This window comes from Vulpes lagopus, chromosome 1 (assembly GCF_018345385.1).
Source record: "Vulpes lagopus strain Blue_001 chromosome 1, ASM1834538v1, whole genome shotgun sequence".
Taxonomy (NCBI): Eukaryota; Metazoa; Chordata; class Mammalia; order Carnivora; family Canidae; genus Vulpes; species Vulpes lagopus.
Genome location: NC_054824.1, coordinates 75,092,058 through 75,105,445, shown reverse-complemented (window position 1 = coordinate 75,105,445; position 13,388 = coordinate 75,092,058). Strand labels below are relative to the sequence as shown.

The 13,388-nt window shown below is 45.5% G+C and overlaps 1 protein-coding gene across 9 annotated transcripts in view; it reads right to left on the bottom strand.

Moving 5' to 3' along the window:
* The window catches only part of PCYT1A (phosphate cytidylyltransferase 1A, choline), a 49,268-nt gene extending 36,599 nt beyond the window's left edge, over window positions 1-12,669 (bottom strand). For 2 of the 9 annotated variants that reach the window (XM_041755402.1, XM_041755458.1), the window contains exons 1-3: window positions 12,551-12,592; window positions 11,901-11,976; window positions 9,907-10,008 (exon numbers count right to left, since the gene is read on the bottom strand). The gene's annotated coding sequence lies outside the window, so the exon portion shown is untranslated. Of the gene's footprint in view, window positions 1-9,906; window positions 10,013-11,900; window positions 11,985-12,550 lie in introns of those variants that run through there. The other 7 variants (XM_041755374.1, XM_041755384.1, XM_041755392.1 and 4 more) reach the window with 7 other exon arrangements.
* Window positions 12,670-13,388: the final 719 nt, after the last annotated feature.

The following is a 13,388-nucleotide window of genomic DNA, read 5'->3' as shown; positions in this document are numbered from 1 at the left end:
ACACTTTTAATGTAAAAATATGGTAAAATATGAAGTATGCTATATCTCCCCAACCCTTACCCCATTTAAGAATCACTTGTCATGGGGATCCCTGGGTGGCACAGCGGTTTGGCGCCTGCCTTTGGCCCAGGGCTCGATCCTGGAGACCCGGGATCGAATCCCACGTCGGGCTCCCGGTGCATGGAGCCTGCTTCTCCCTCTGCCTATGTCTATGTCTCTGCCTCTCTCTCTCTCTCTCTCTGTATGACTCTCATAAATAAATAATAAAAAAAAAATTAAAAAAAAAAAAGAATCACTTGTCACAAGAACTCTTTGAGTCTGATTGTAAGCAATGATGAGCAAAGAAACATTATCACTACTACTACTACTAACAGTGAGCATTTACATAATACCTGTATGCCTAAATACCTTAAAAATATTAAAACTTTCTTAATATTCGCAACCTTTTGACATAGGTCTATCGTTTTTATCACTACTTTACAGATGAGAAAACAGGCACAGATGATAAGGTCACACAGCTAGTAAGGAGAGAATCTGGGAATCAAATTCAGTCAGCCTGGCTGTACACTACACACCCCTAACCACTATAGTATATAATATGATATATACCATACTATTATATACCATACTATTACAAGAAGGCACATGGTAACTATCTCTAAATATCTGAATGCTTGTCATGCTGGATAAAGCAAACATTCAGACAACAAAACATAGATCACTGGTTGGAAGAGTCAGAGTTATAAATCTTAACTAAATATAATAAAAACCTTTTTAGGAAAAAAGTTATCTGAAACAAGAGTGGGTTGCATCAGGAGGCATTTCATTTTGGCACACCGGGACATTGAAGCAGAGGTCGTGTAGAAACACATTTATTCATTTTGTCATTATCCTATTAAAGTCCATCTTGGTTGATCTTTTTGCTTATTCCAATCTTTTAACATAATTTCAAATCTTGACTGCCACCTATAGTATCAGCTTTTTATCACAATTTTATGCAGTCTATAAACTTGGAAAGGTTTTTATGTCTCCATCCAAGTCACTACTGAAAATATTGATCAGGACAAATATATGTCACCATACACCAATGTGATCTACCACCAGATTCCTCCCCCTCCATTAAATCCATTATTTTTTTTTTAATATTTATTTTATAGAGAGAGCAGGAGAGACAGAGGCAGATGCAGAGATGCAGAGATGCAGAGAAAAACTCAAGCAGACTCCACGCTGAGCATGGAGCCCAACACAGGACTCAATCTCACAACCCTGAAAACACAACCTAAGCCAAAACCCAAGAGTTGGATGCCCAGCTGACTGCACCACCAGGCTGCCCCCAAGATCCACTCTTATAGTATGATGTAAAACACAGTAGAGTTTGTCTTTAGAAAACAGAATAGAGGGACGCCTGGGTGGCTCAGCGGTTGAGCGTCTGCCTTTGGCCCAGGGAGTGATCCTGGAGTCCCAGGATTGAGTCCCACGTCAGGCTCCCTGCATGAAGCCTGCTTCTCTCTCTGCCTACGTCTCTGTCTCTCTCTCTCTCTGTCTCTCACGAATAAATAAATAAGATCTAAAAAAAAAAGAAAAAAAAACAGAATGGAGAATATATTTAGATTTCTTAATGATTAGGATATTCAATCAGATATAAATCTATTTTATTGCATTATCACTCTATCCACAGTTCTCTATCAAAATACCAAAGATTATAATGATCATGATTATAGCTAACACTTAGCTATAATTTCTGACCTATATACGTCAGGAAATATTAACCTTTGCGTATATTAAATAATTTAATCCTTACAAAAATATTATAAGGTAATACTATTATCCTCATTTGGAAGATGAGGAAACTGAGGCACAGCTAAATTAAATGACTGAGGTCACACACCAAGGACAGGGGAAAAAAGGATTTGAACCTAGGCCTTCTGACTCTAGGGTCTTTGCACTTAATACCACAAGGGATCCCTGGGTGGCGCAGCGGTTTGGCGCCTGCCTTTGGCCCAGGGCGCGATCCTGGAGACCCGGGATCGAATCCCACGTCAGGCTCCCGGTGCATGGAGCCTGCTTCTCCCTCTGCCTGTGTCTCTGCCTCTCTCTCTCTCTCTCTCTGTGTCTCTCATGAATAAATAAATTTTTAAAAAATCTTAAAAAAAAACCATATATTACACTGTCAGGAATTTAATTTGATCTTTCATAAACAATGGGCTCCTTTCTCACAGGGCCTATCAATGGCAAACTACTCAAGAACTCTAGGGACTTGGTTTGTTTTCGGCCAGAGTAGAAGAGTAGAGAAGACACTGAACTAGGAATCATATCAAACTGGAATTTAATTCTAGCTCCTTCCAGTACCTTAACTTTAGGTTAAGGTAAGTCCCTTGATTCTTAGAGTTCCTCCATGTAATTAAGGAGGGCTCTAATATAATATACTTAATTTCTAAGTCATGCTAAGGATCAAATGAGAAATTAGACTATAAATCCCTTGATGTAGTAGATATGTTGTTGGTCTTCCCACTGTTCATTCCTCCTGCTTTGAAAAGAGCCCATTTTCATTTGGAGACTCACTTTCACTTGGTCTACATTAAGCTTCAACCTCAAACCTTAGCATCAGATCACATGTACCAAACTTAAACCAATCAGCATATTACTTTCCCCCAACCACAGATATGAGGGAAGAAGGGACGGTAATAGGTGACGTGACCTAAGCCAGTCCAATCAGAGTACATTTCAGAACTCACCAGATGGAAACGCTTGGATGAAGACTATCACTTCTTTGTGGATCTGAACCTAGAGCCATGGCTTTGGGAAGCATCCTGTGACAATCTAGAGGCAATCCTATCACCAGGAGAGCCTTTTTGAAAGCATCAACATAGAGAAAGCAAGCTGATGAGGAGGAGAAGTCAGATCCTGAACTAATTGTGCCAACCAACACATCCTCCTTTTTGCTTAAGTTAGTTAAACTGGGGATGTCTGGGTGGCTCAGCGGTTGAGCATCTGCCCCCGGCTCAGGTCGTGATCCCGGGGTCCTGGGATCGAGTCCCACGTCGGGTTCCCTGCATGGAGCCTGCTTCTCTCTGTGTGTGTGTGTGTGTGTGTGTGTGTGTGTCTCATGAATAAATAAATAAAATCTTTTTTAAAAAGTTAAACTGGGTTTCTTATCACTTGAAACCATAAAAATCATAACTGGTGCATTTAATACCTAGCAATGAGCACATAGTAGGCATACTCAATTACTATTTGAATAATACTAAGTATAGAAAACCTCCTTGAAATTTTGAAAAGCACTTTATCCATTACTATTTTGTTTTGATGGAAAGGAGTCAAGTTCTTGTCCGTTTATAAGTGTATCAAAGATGGCACAACAAAGCTCCCATCCTGTTGAAAGTGTTCTTCCTTATCTGCTTACATACAGTACTTCTATTTTCTAAAGATGACTTTTGTGTCTAACACTGTATTTTTCATTTTATTTTTTTTAATTTTTATTTATTTATGATAGTCACAGAGAGAGAGAGAGAGAGAGAGAGAGAGAGAGAGGCAGAGAGAGAGAGGCAGAGACACAGGCAGAAGGAGAAGCAGGCTCCATGCACCGGGAGCCCGATGTGGGTTTCGATCCCGGGTCTCCAGGATCACGCCCTGGGCCAAAGGCAGGCGCCAAACCGCTGCACCACCCAGGGATCCCCTTCATTTTATTTTAAACTGAACATTACACATTAAACTCAGGTCTTAAGATTCCATGGATTTTTTTTTTTTAAAGATTTATTTACTCATGAGACACACACAGAGAGAGAGAGAGAGAGGCAGACACAGGCAGAGGGAGAAGCAGGCTCCACGCAGGGAACCCGATGTGGTACTCAATCCCGGGACCCCAGGGTCACGCCCTGGGCCAAAGGCAGACGCTTAACCGCTGAGCCACCCAGGTGCCCCAAGAATCTATGGATTTGGAACAAATACACCTAACACTTTTGGGCTTTTACTGTAAAACACTTCTGCATCTCATCTATTTACTTAGGAAACAGTACAACACCAAGATCACACACATTCTTTAATAGTAACCAAAAAAATTTTTAAATTATAGAGAGTAGCTCTCATCTTCCTTCTAGAACTACTAATATTTTTAAATATTTTGACTCTATAGGTCTCTCAAAAATACCATTTTTCACTGGCTCTCTCAGACCATCCTCATGCTCCCTCACATCTACTAACTTAGACACCATGAAAGCATACAGAATAATTTGATTATTTGTGCCTTTCTGGAAAAAAATTACCAGTTCCCCAAAAGTTACAAAAGATGCCTGCCAGGACACATCAGGTTTGCTAGTGAGAAAAGTAGTGGGAGGATGAAGGCTTAGTGAGGATAGTAAATACATGTTGGCTTTTAGTTCATTATACTGCAACTTAGTATACCTAAAACCACATCACTTTTACAACATTTACAATTGCCCAGTTCCTCCAACAATGAGAAACAATACTTCCCAAACTGTGTTTATGATAACTGCATCTTTGTAATCAACCAATACATTAAGTAAAAATGCAGTGATTTCCTTGGAAAAAGAAGGTGGCTTTAAACATCTACATTCAAGAGAGAAAAAATAAAAATGTACCTCCTCAGAACCAATATAGTGTAAGATCAAAATGGGGATAGGAAGCCAGGAATTACCTATGGCTTCCAACCATGGTACAAACGTTAAGCTAGGATGAGTCAGAATGAAAGTAGTTGGAGATAGGATACAGAGCCTCCCTCCCTCTTAAGCTCATTACCCTGTGCCAAAGCTCCCTGCTTCCTTAGTGGTTTATCCTACAAAAAAGTTTATCAAAGAAACTACAAGAGAGACAAAGGGAGCTGACAGCATTTGTAAGGCCTGATCTTCCTAACATTGCTACCTCTTCAGTCCCTAGTCACCTTATCTTTAGTCAAAATCCCCACTGATGCAGATTCTAAATAAAGACATAACTGCCACCACCACCAGACCACCACCATGCCTATTAAGTGAATTTGTGTTTCCAAATTGCTTTCAAGATACAGAATGTAGTATCTGTGCCTGCAGTTTTTACTCGGATTCACAAAATCTGGCTCCATTTCTGCTGACTCACCTCCCAATACACACTGCTTGCCTTGTTCTTAAATGTTCCAAAAAATGCTTGGTTGCATGCCTCAATTTTGCTAAGAAATACAGAGAAGTGGAAATGTGTGTGAGGTGGGAAGGGTGGCAGTGAGGAGATACTGAGGATAAACCTAGTGAATAAGCACTTTTCCAATATAAGTGTCCTAAAGGAAATAAAATTTGGGTACTGGTATGCCTATCCCTGTATTTTATATTTTTAAAGATTTTCTTTACTTGAGAGAGTGAGCCAGAGAAAAGAACATGAGTGGGGGGGGGGGGGGGGCAGAGACAGAAGCAGACTCCCTACCAGGCAGGGAGCCTGATAAGGGGGCTCAATTCCAGACCCTGGGATCATGACCTGAGCGAAGGCAGACACTTCACCGGCTGAGCCACCCAGGTGCCCCATATGCTTGTGTTTTAAAGATGAAAGGCTCCTACAAGTGTAGTTTTAAGGACTCCCATCCAACCCCTTTTATTCTACTTCCTTATTGCTAGTAGATCTAGTAAGCACCTAGCATGAAAAAGAAGGTAGATTCTGCTTCCTAACCTATGCAACAACCTAAGTAATAGCAAGTTGCAAGCACATATAGTCTTCGAGTTCCAAAAACTGAACTCAAATTTGACAGAGTACTACAGGGAACTATCCGCAAAAGGAGGAGACATGAGTTTTTCCTTTGCATTCTATTCCTTCTTCTTCCATCTCTGGGACATTATCTTCCTCAGTGAAACCATATGCCCAGTAATTTTCTATTGGCAAACCAATGTCCAGTTTCAAAGCTGAGTGAGCAAGCATACTTTATATTTTGGATCCTTACCTGTTTCCATCATTATGAAGCTTAAAAAAGTGGTGCTCTTAAGAGGCAAGCTCTGCGGACTCCTAGGTCAAAGTGCATCTAACACTCTTGGCATTAATAATGTCATCTGCTGTGTACTTAGGCCATTTGGAAGATGAGTGCAATCATGTCATCCCTGTGTAAAGGCCTCTGAAGTTGGAGGGAGGATATGTCTAACCCATAGCAGGGAGAGGGGCTGGACTGACAAATCTGAAGACCTCACAGGCCAAAACTGGCCCACTGCCTGCTTTTGTAACTAAAGTTTTACTGGAACATGACCATGTTCATTCACTGATGTACTACTGTCTATGGCTGCTTTTGTGCTAACTGCAGAGGTGAGTACTTAGCAATAGACACTGTATGACTTATAAAGCCTAATACCTACTATCTGGCCCTTTACTGAAAAAAGTTTGCCAACTCTTATACTAAATGAAGAAGGAACCAGTTTTTTTTTTTAATTTTTTTTTATTTATGATAGTCACACAGAGAGAAAGAGAGAGAGAGAGAGAGAGAGAGAGAGAGAGAGAGAGAGGCAGAGACACAGGCAGAGGGAGAAGCAGGCTCCATGCGCCGGGAGCCCGACGAGGGACTCGATCCCAGGTCTCCAGGATCGCGCCCTGGGCCAAAGGCAGGCACTAAACCGCTGCGCCACCCAGGGATCCCATGGAACCAGTTTTATTAATAATTTGGTAGCAAATCCTACTTAGATTATGCAAACAATTATAAAGTAGAAATCAGTGCTAGGAATATGATTATTTCAAGAAACTGAAATTGGACTGTAACTTTCTGATATAGGACTACTATAGTTTATGTCACTGAACTGTGTATTATCACACTGTATAGAAGAAGTCATAGCAAATAAGCCTGATTTGGGAAATTCTAAATAGAAAGGTGAAAGTCACAATATAACCCACACTGACAGATTAGTTTTAAACCAGAGCTCAATATTACAGCTCAATTATTGGAGGCTACTAAATTGCCACATCCAAGATCTTAGCTTTGAACTTGATCTCTTCCCTCTAATTTCTTCAGAGAAACCTTTATTCAACAAACATTGAGTGGGCACTTACACTGTGCCAGACCCTGAGCTCACCCTGGAACAAAATAAAGTTTATATTTGGGCCTGGCTACACAACAGAACATTTCAGGAAAGAGATTATCCTAAAAACCACAAGGGACACTTGGTTGAATAATTTTGCTCTCCCACTACAAAATTCAGTAAGTAAACCCTGTGTTTAGATTCTACTCTTCCGGAGATCCCTGGGTGGCTCAGCAAGTTTAGAGCCTGCCTTCGGCCCAGGGCGTGGTCCTGGAGTCCCGGAATCAAGTCCCACATCAGGCTCCCTGTGTGGAGCCTGCTTCTCCCTCTACCTGTGTCTCTGCCTCTCTCTCTCTCTGCGTCTCTCATGAATAAAGAAAAAAAATTTTTTTAAATTTTAAAAAAGATATTGCTCTTCCTAGAGTGGGTTATGGAATTTATAGCTCTAAGGCAGATTCAGAGAGTCTGGGATTTTAACAAAAATATTTATATCTTCATTTTTACTAACCTCTGGCAAATTCACTATTTCCTTCAATTATGAAGATAAGCCACAACAGTAATAGATTTTGTCACTTAGGTGACAAAAAAATCTTAGGTATTTTCAGATGATGTTACACTTACTAGAAATATCTTGAAATAGTGTTTAAATATATGATCATTTTTAAATTATATGATTATAAGATCCATTGATAGTAAATATTATTTACTCTGCTAAAAAAAATCATATTTGGTATTATATTATATTGATTGATTGAAGGTTCCACGCTGAGCATAGAGCAGAACACGGGGCTTGAATTCCACAACTCTCAAATGACTGAGCCACCTAGGTGTCCCTTATATCACACATTTTAAAAACATTCTGATAACTATATTTCAATATAGTTTCCTTTAGCTTGGTGTAATAATATTATTCCAAAAGGGAATCCACAAGGTTTTACCATACTGCCAAAGGGGCCCATGGCACAAAAAAAAATTAAGATTTCTACTCTAGGGCCAAAAACTAAACAAAGATAATCACATCTAAGATAATTCTCTTTAGATTAAAAAAAACTATCTAAAAAACAAAACAAAAAACTACCTGTTTTCTGTTAAGTGCACACACCCATTTTGTTCTCTAGCATAGAGCAAAGACCATATGTCACTATTTTTTTTTTTTTTTTAACCAGCCTTCACTTCAAACTGGTTTGCAAATAGTTGTGAATGTGATATAACAGCCTGGCAGATCCAGGGGTGCCCCTGGCTCATTAGCAGTCATTCTAGTACAAATACAGAAAGTATCAAATTAATATAACTTTTAACAAAAGAGTTATCAAAAGAAAAAGATAAAACAGAAACCAAAAAAAGCCAGCTATATATCTATCTACTAATCTGTTTTGCAAACAGTAAAATACAAACAATTCAATTATTTATATTAATGAGGTAATGTAGGCAAACAACATAGTACCAAATATTTGTTAGAGACTCACAAACAGTCATTTTTTTTTCCCCTTCTGGAATGGAGTTCTTGGCACATGCTGTAATATAGAGTATATTAAAAAAATGTATATTCCCTGAATTTACTGAAAGAATTGTAGAAGAGGGAGTTCTCTATTAGCAGAAAAGCCAAAAGATCTGACTTCAGATCAGTTATGCAAATATATGAAAAGAAAAGCATAAGAAAATTACATTATCAGATATTTTGTCATTATCCAACATTAATAACAATAGCAAATTACTATGTTTGCTTTTTCTATAAATATTTTAGAAATTAATTCTTATCAGCATTTATAACATGGAAAAGTTATTCAGCTCCCTAGGAGAATCAGGTCTAACCTAGATTTAGACAGCTCCACAGGGGAATCATGAATGGGGTCTGGTGGTTTACAAACTCCACAAGACTGAGTACAAAATTTGGTGAGCATGCCTATGTTTCAGATTATTAAAGACTTTAAGCGGAAGAACAGTTACCTCTGCCATGGTTAGAAAAGCTAAAACAAGAGAAAGCAAACAATTCTTCCCATAGTCACAGAGTGAGTCAGTGTTAACATCAGATAAAGTAACCTGGGATTTCTAAATCTAAGGCTCTGATTAGTTTATTCTCCTTAAGGGATCACATATCCAAAGAGGAAGTCCCCAAGAAAAATAAAACCTCACCTACTTACAGGAAGAGAAATCATAGGTTCAGTAAAGAATTAAATATCATTCTTTATCAATCAGGCCATTATAACTGGTTTTTGAAGGGAATTTGCAAAGCAGGGAAGGTCAAAAAGAATCCTTTCATTTAACAAACAAAAGGACCCCAAAGGCAGTGCTGCAGTCCCCAAGCCTAAATGTCTTCTCTTCCAAGTCAGTTACTTTGAAGCATTTACAACTGACCCTTGAACAACATAAAGATTAGGGGTTCTGCCCCTCAACACACACACTCGTTGAAAATCTGCATATAACATTTTTTAAAAGTTTTTTTTTTTATCTGACAGACTGAGAGAGAGCACAAGCAGGGGGAGTGGCAGGCAGAGGGAGAGACAGAAGCGAGCTCCCCACAGAGCAGAGAGCCCAATGTGGGGCTTGATCTCAGGATCCTGAGACCATGACCTGAGCTAAAAGCAGAAGCTTAACCAGCTCAGCCACTCAGGCACCCCTGCATATGACTTTTGACTCCTTCAAAACAAGTCTACTATTGACCAATAACATACATAGTTGATTAACTTACTGGGATATTAAACAAATTATTGTATTCTTACAAAAAGTTAACTAGAGAAAAGGTCATGGTCCTGGGGTCCTAGGATGGAGCCCCAGGTCAGGGAGTCTGCTTCTCCCTCTCTCTCTTTGCTTGCTTATGCTCTGTCTGAAATAAGTAAATAAACAAAATCTTTAAAAGAAAATAAAATCATAAGGGGGTACTTGAGTGGCTCCATTGATTAAGCATCTGACTCTGGATTTTAGATCAAATCATTACCTCAGGGTTGTAAGATGAAGCCCCAAGTCAGCTCCAAGCTAGGCGTGGAGTCTGCTAAAGATTCTCTCTCTCCGTCTCCCTCTGCTCCTTCCCTCCACCTTTCTATCTAGGAAGAAAGAAAAGAAAGAAATAAAGAAAAGAAAGAAAAGAAAGGAAAGAAAGAAAGAAAGAAAGAAAGAAAGGATGGAAGGAGGGAGGGAGGGAGGAAGGAAGACAGACGCCTGGGTGGCTCAGTGGTTGAGTGTCCGCCTTTGGCTCAGGGTGTGATCCCAGAGTCTCTGGATCCAGTCCCATGTTGGGCTCCCTGCAAGGAGCCTGCTTCTCCCTCTGCCACTGTGTCTCTGTCTCTCTTTCTGTGTCTCTCATGAATAAATAAAATCAAGAAAGAAAAAAAAAAGAAAAGAAAAAAGGTAGGCAGGGAAGAAAAAATACATTTATGGTATTCTATTTATAAAAAAAAAAAAAAAACACATATATGTGGACTCCTGCAACTCAAACCTGTGTTGCTCAAGGGTCAACTGTATTCCGTTACAGAAATTCTTGAGTAATCCCTTTCAGTTACTAATGTCTTAGAAAAAGGTATAACTAGCCATTTTTTAGCTAAACAGAGTCTCCCCTGTCAATCACAACTCATTAGCTTACCATTCCAGAATCTTTCTGAACTCCCTTCCTCTATCACAAAGTGTATGTGTGTGTAGGAGCTGGGGGTTACTATTGGGTCAACAAATACGTACAGCGCCAGATCAACCAAAATTCCCTCAAGCTTCTTCTATTAAATATCGCCTTAAAAAAACACCGGGTGGTACAATCGGTAGCACCTTCTACAAAGGTTTGTAGAGAGGAGGGAATGACACTCACTTTAGTTCATTTCACCTGCTCTGCTGACCACGCTCCTCAATGGGGATCAGAAGGGGATAAAGCCACCTGGTGAAACATGGCCCGCGCTAGCCGCGGTGTTGGTGTTATTCCCTCTTGGTCAGCCTTGGCCTCTGGTCGGTGAGTCTTCGAGCTGAGGGGTTAGAGACCTCAAAGCCTCTCCCACGTGGCATTCCAGTCAGCACTGCTGGCCTTCCTGGCATCTCCCTTTCCTCCCCGGGATGGTCGCCATCGGCCTTACCACAGATTATTGCGCCAATCTCATTTTCAATTGGGATCTTTTTTTTTTTTTTTTAAGATTTTATTTACTCATGAGAGACAGACACACACACAGAGAGAGAGAGGCAGAGACACAGGCAGAGGGAGAAGCAGGCTCCATGCAGGGAGCCCGACGTGGGACTCGATCCCGGGTCTCCAGGGTCACGCCCTGGGCCGAAGGCGGCGCTACAGCGCTGAGCCACCGGCTGCTCAACCCGGATCTCCGTTAGCAGCATCCTGCGCACCTGCGGGACCACCGGCCACCAGGGTGAAGGACCCTGGCGGCCGCATCTCCCCAAGCCCGCTCTGCTCCGGGCAGAAGGCGCCCTGTCGCTCTCTCCGGCTCCCTTCCCAGGCCCTGCCGTCGCTCCAAAGCTGCCCCTTTCTCCGTGTCTGCTCCTGGAGTCTTTCCGCCCCCAGCCCCGCATCCTCACCGCCTCCACTGACAGCGCGGTCCCCGCTTCAGCGCGGGAGGCCTGGTCCCGCCGGCTGGCACCTGGGGTTCGGGTCCTCGGTCACCTCGGGGACGCCTTCTCCGGGTGAGCCCCCCTGGTGGAACCTGCCCCCAGCCACGCAGCCAATCTCCCAACTTTTTTTTTTTTTTAAATACTTCATTCATTTGAGAGAGAGAGAGAGAGAGAGAGAGAGAGAGAGAGAGGGGCAAGCTCCATGCAGGGAGCCCGACGCGGGCCTCAATCCCGGGACCCCGGGGTCACGCCCCGGGCCCAAGGCAGGCGCCCCCCGCCGAGCCCCCCGGGGATCCCGCAGTCTCCGCGCCTCTAAACAGTCCCCCGGACAGAGTTCGCGGGCCGTCGCGCTGAGGGAGACTCCCGCGCGCCCCGGCTCCACCTGGGACCCACCTCACAGCGCCTCACGCCCGCAGACCCGGAGCGAGCGGCATCAGACACGGTTCCTACGCGGACACACGGAGGTTTCCTACCGCGCTCCATTTACAAAAAGAAAAAGAAAAATGAAAAAGAAAATAAGATAAAATAAACAGCCCGAGGTGCCACCCCGAGCAGGCCGGAGCCCGCAGGGCAGGGGCCGGGAATCCGGTCGCAGGTTCCCAGGGGCGGCGCGGAAGCCGGGGCTCGGGCGCGAGCGCGCCTCCCCGCCCCGGGAGTGCGGCCGCGAAGCCCGGCCCGGCCCCGGCGCCAGCTCCCCGCCCGGCCCCGCGGACCCCAGTACCGCGTCCGCCCCTCAGGGCCCGCTCGAGGCTCCAACGGCCCCTCGCCGCCGCCCGCCGGGCCCTCGCGGCGCGTCCGCTCCCGTCGCCGCCCGCCGAGCCGGGGCTGCGCCCGGTGGCCGCCTCACCTCCCCGCGCCCCGGGGTCAGAGTCCGTCGCCCGGTCCTCGCGGGCGGCTCCTCCTCGGCCACAGTCCCTCGCTGTCACGACCCCGGGGTCACAGCCGCCCCGCGCCCCCTCACAGCCCCCTCGGGCGGCGCCCCCCGCCCCGCGCCCCGCGTCCTCCGGGGAGAGGCGCAGGGACACGCACGCACGGCCCCTCACCTGCGGCGCGCGCTCCCCCGGCGCCAGTCCCGGCCGCTCTCCCCGCGGCGCCGCAGCGCGGACCAGGGAAGTTGAGGAGGTTGCGGGGAGACGCCCGGGAAAGGCAGCTGGCGGAAGAGCACGCCGGAAGTCCCGCCCCCGCCCGCCCCCTTGTCAATGCGCCCACGACGCTTCCCCGAAAACCGCGACCCCTGACACAGCAGTTCCGCCGCCGCGGAGGCCCGGGGACGGCGTGGCCGAGCGGAAGCCTCCGGGCGCGGGGCGGGGCGGGGCGGGGCTGCGGCAGCCTCCGCTTGAAGAGATCGGCTGCGAACCGACGGCCGCGCAGGCTCCCCAGGAGGGCGGGCGGTAGAGGACGCCGGTAGGGAGCGCGCGGGAGCGGGCGGCGCGGGAGCCGACGGGGGCGGCCCGCGGCGGGCGCTCGGGGGGAGCGGGGCGGGGCGGGGCGGCGCCCGAGGGGCCCTCTCGACCCCGCGCGACACGCGCCAGCCCCGGCCCAGGGCGTCTGAGGGCGTCGTTCCCTGCAGCCTCCTGAACGCGGGTGGGTTCACTTCTGCCTCGGCTCCAGAGCCCCGGGAGGCGTCGGGACCCGGCCTGCCCGGCCACGGCGGTGCGGGGAAGACTCGGCGCCCGCAGCAGCCTCGGGCCTGCAGGGCCTGGCCTGGCCGCACCCGGGGGGACCGCGCGCTCGACCAGTGAGCGCCGTGAGGGCCGCGCAGACACCTCTATGCGCAAGTAAGGTCATCCCGGTGTTAATTTGGAACAGCGAAAAGTGATCATCAGCCCTTAATACAGAAATGGCCAAGATAACGGTATGACCCGGTGGGGTGAGTGCAGC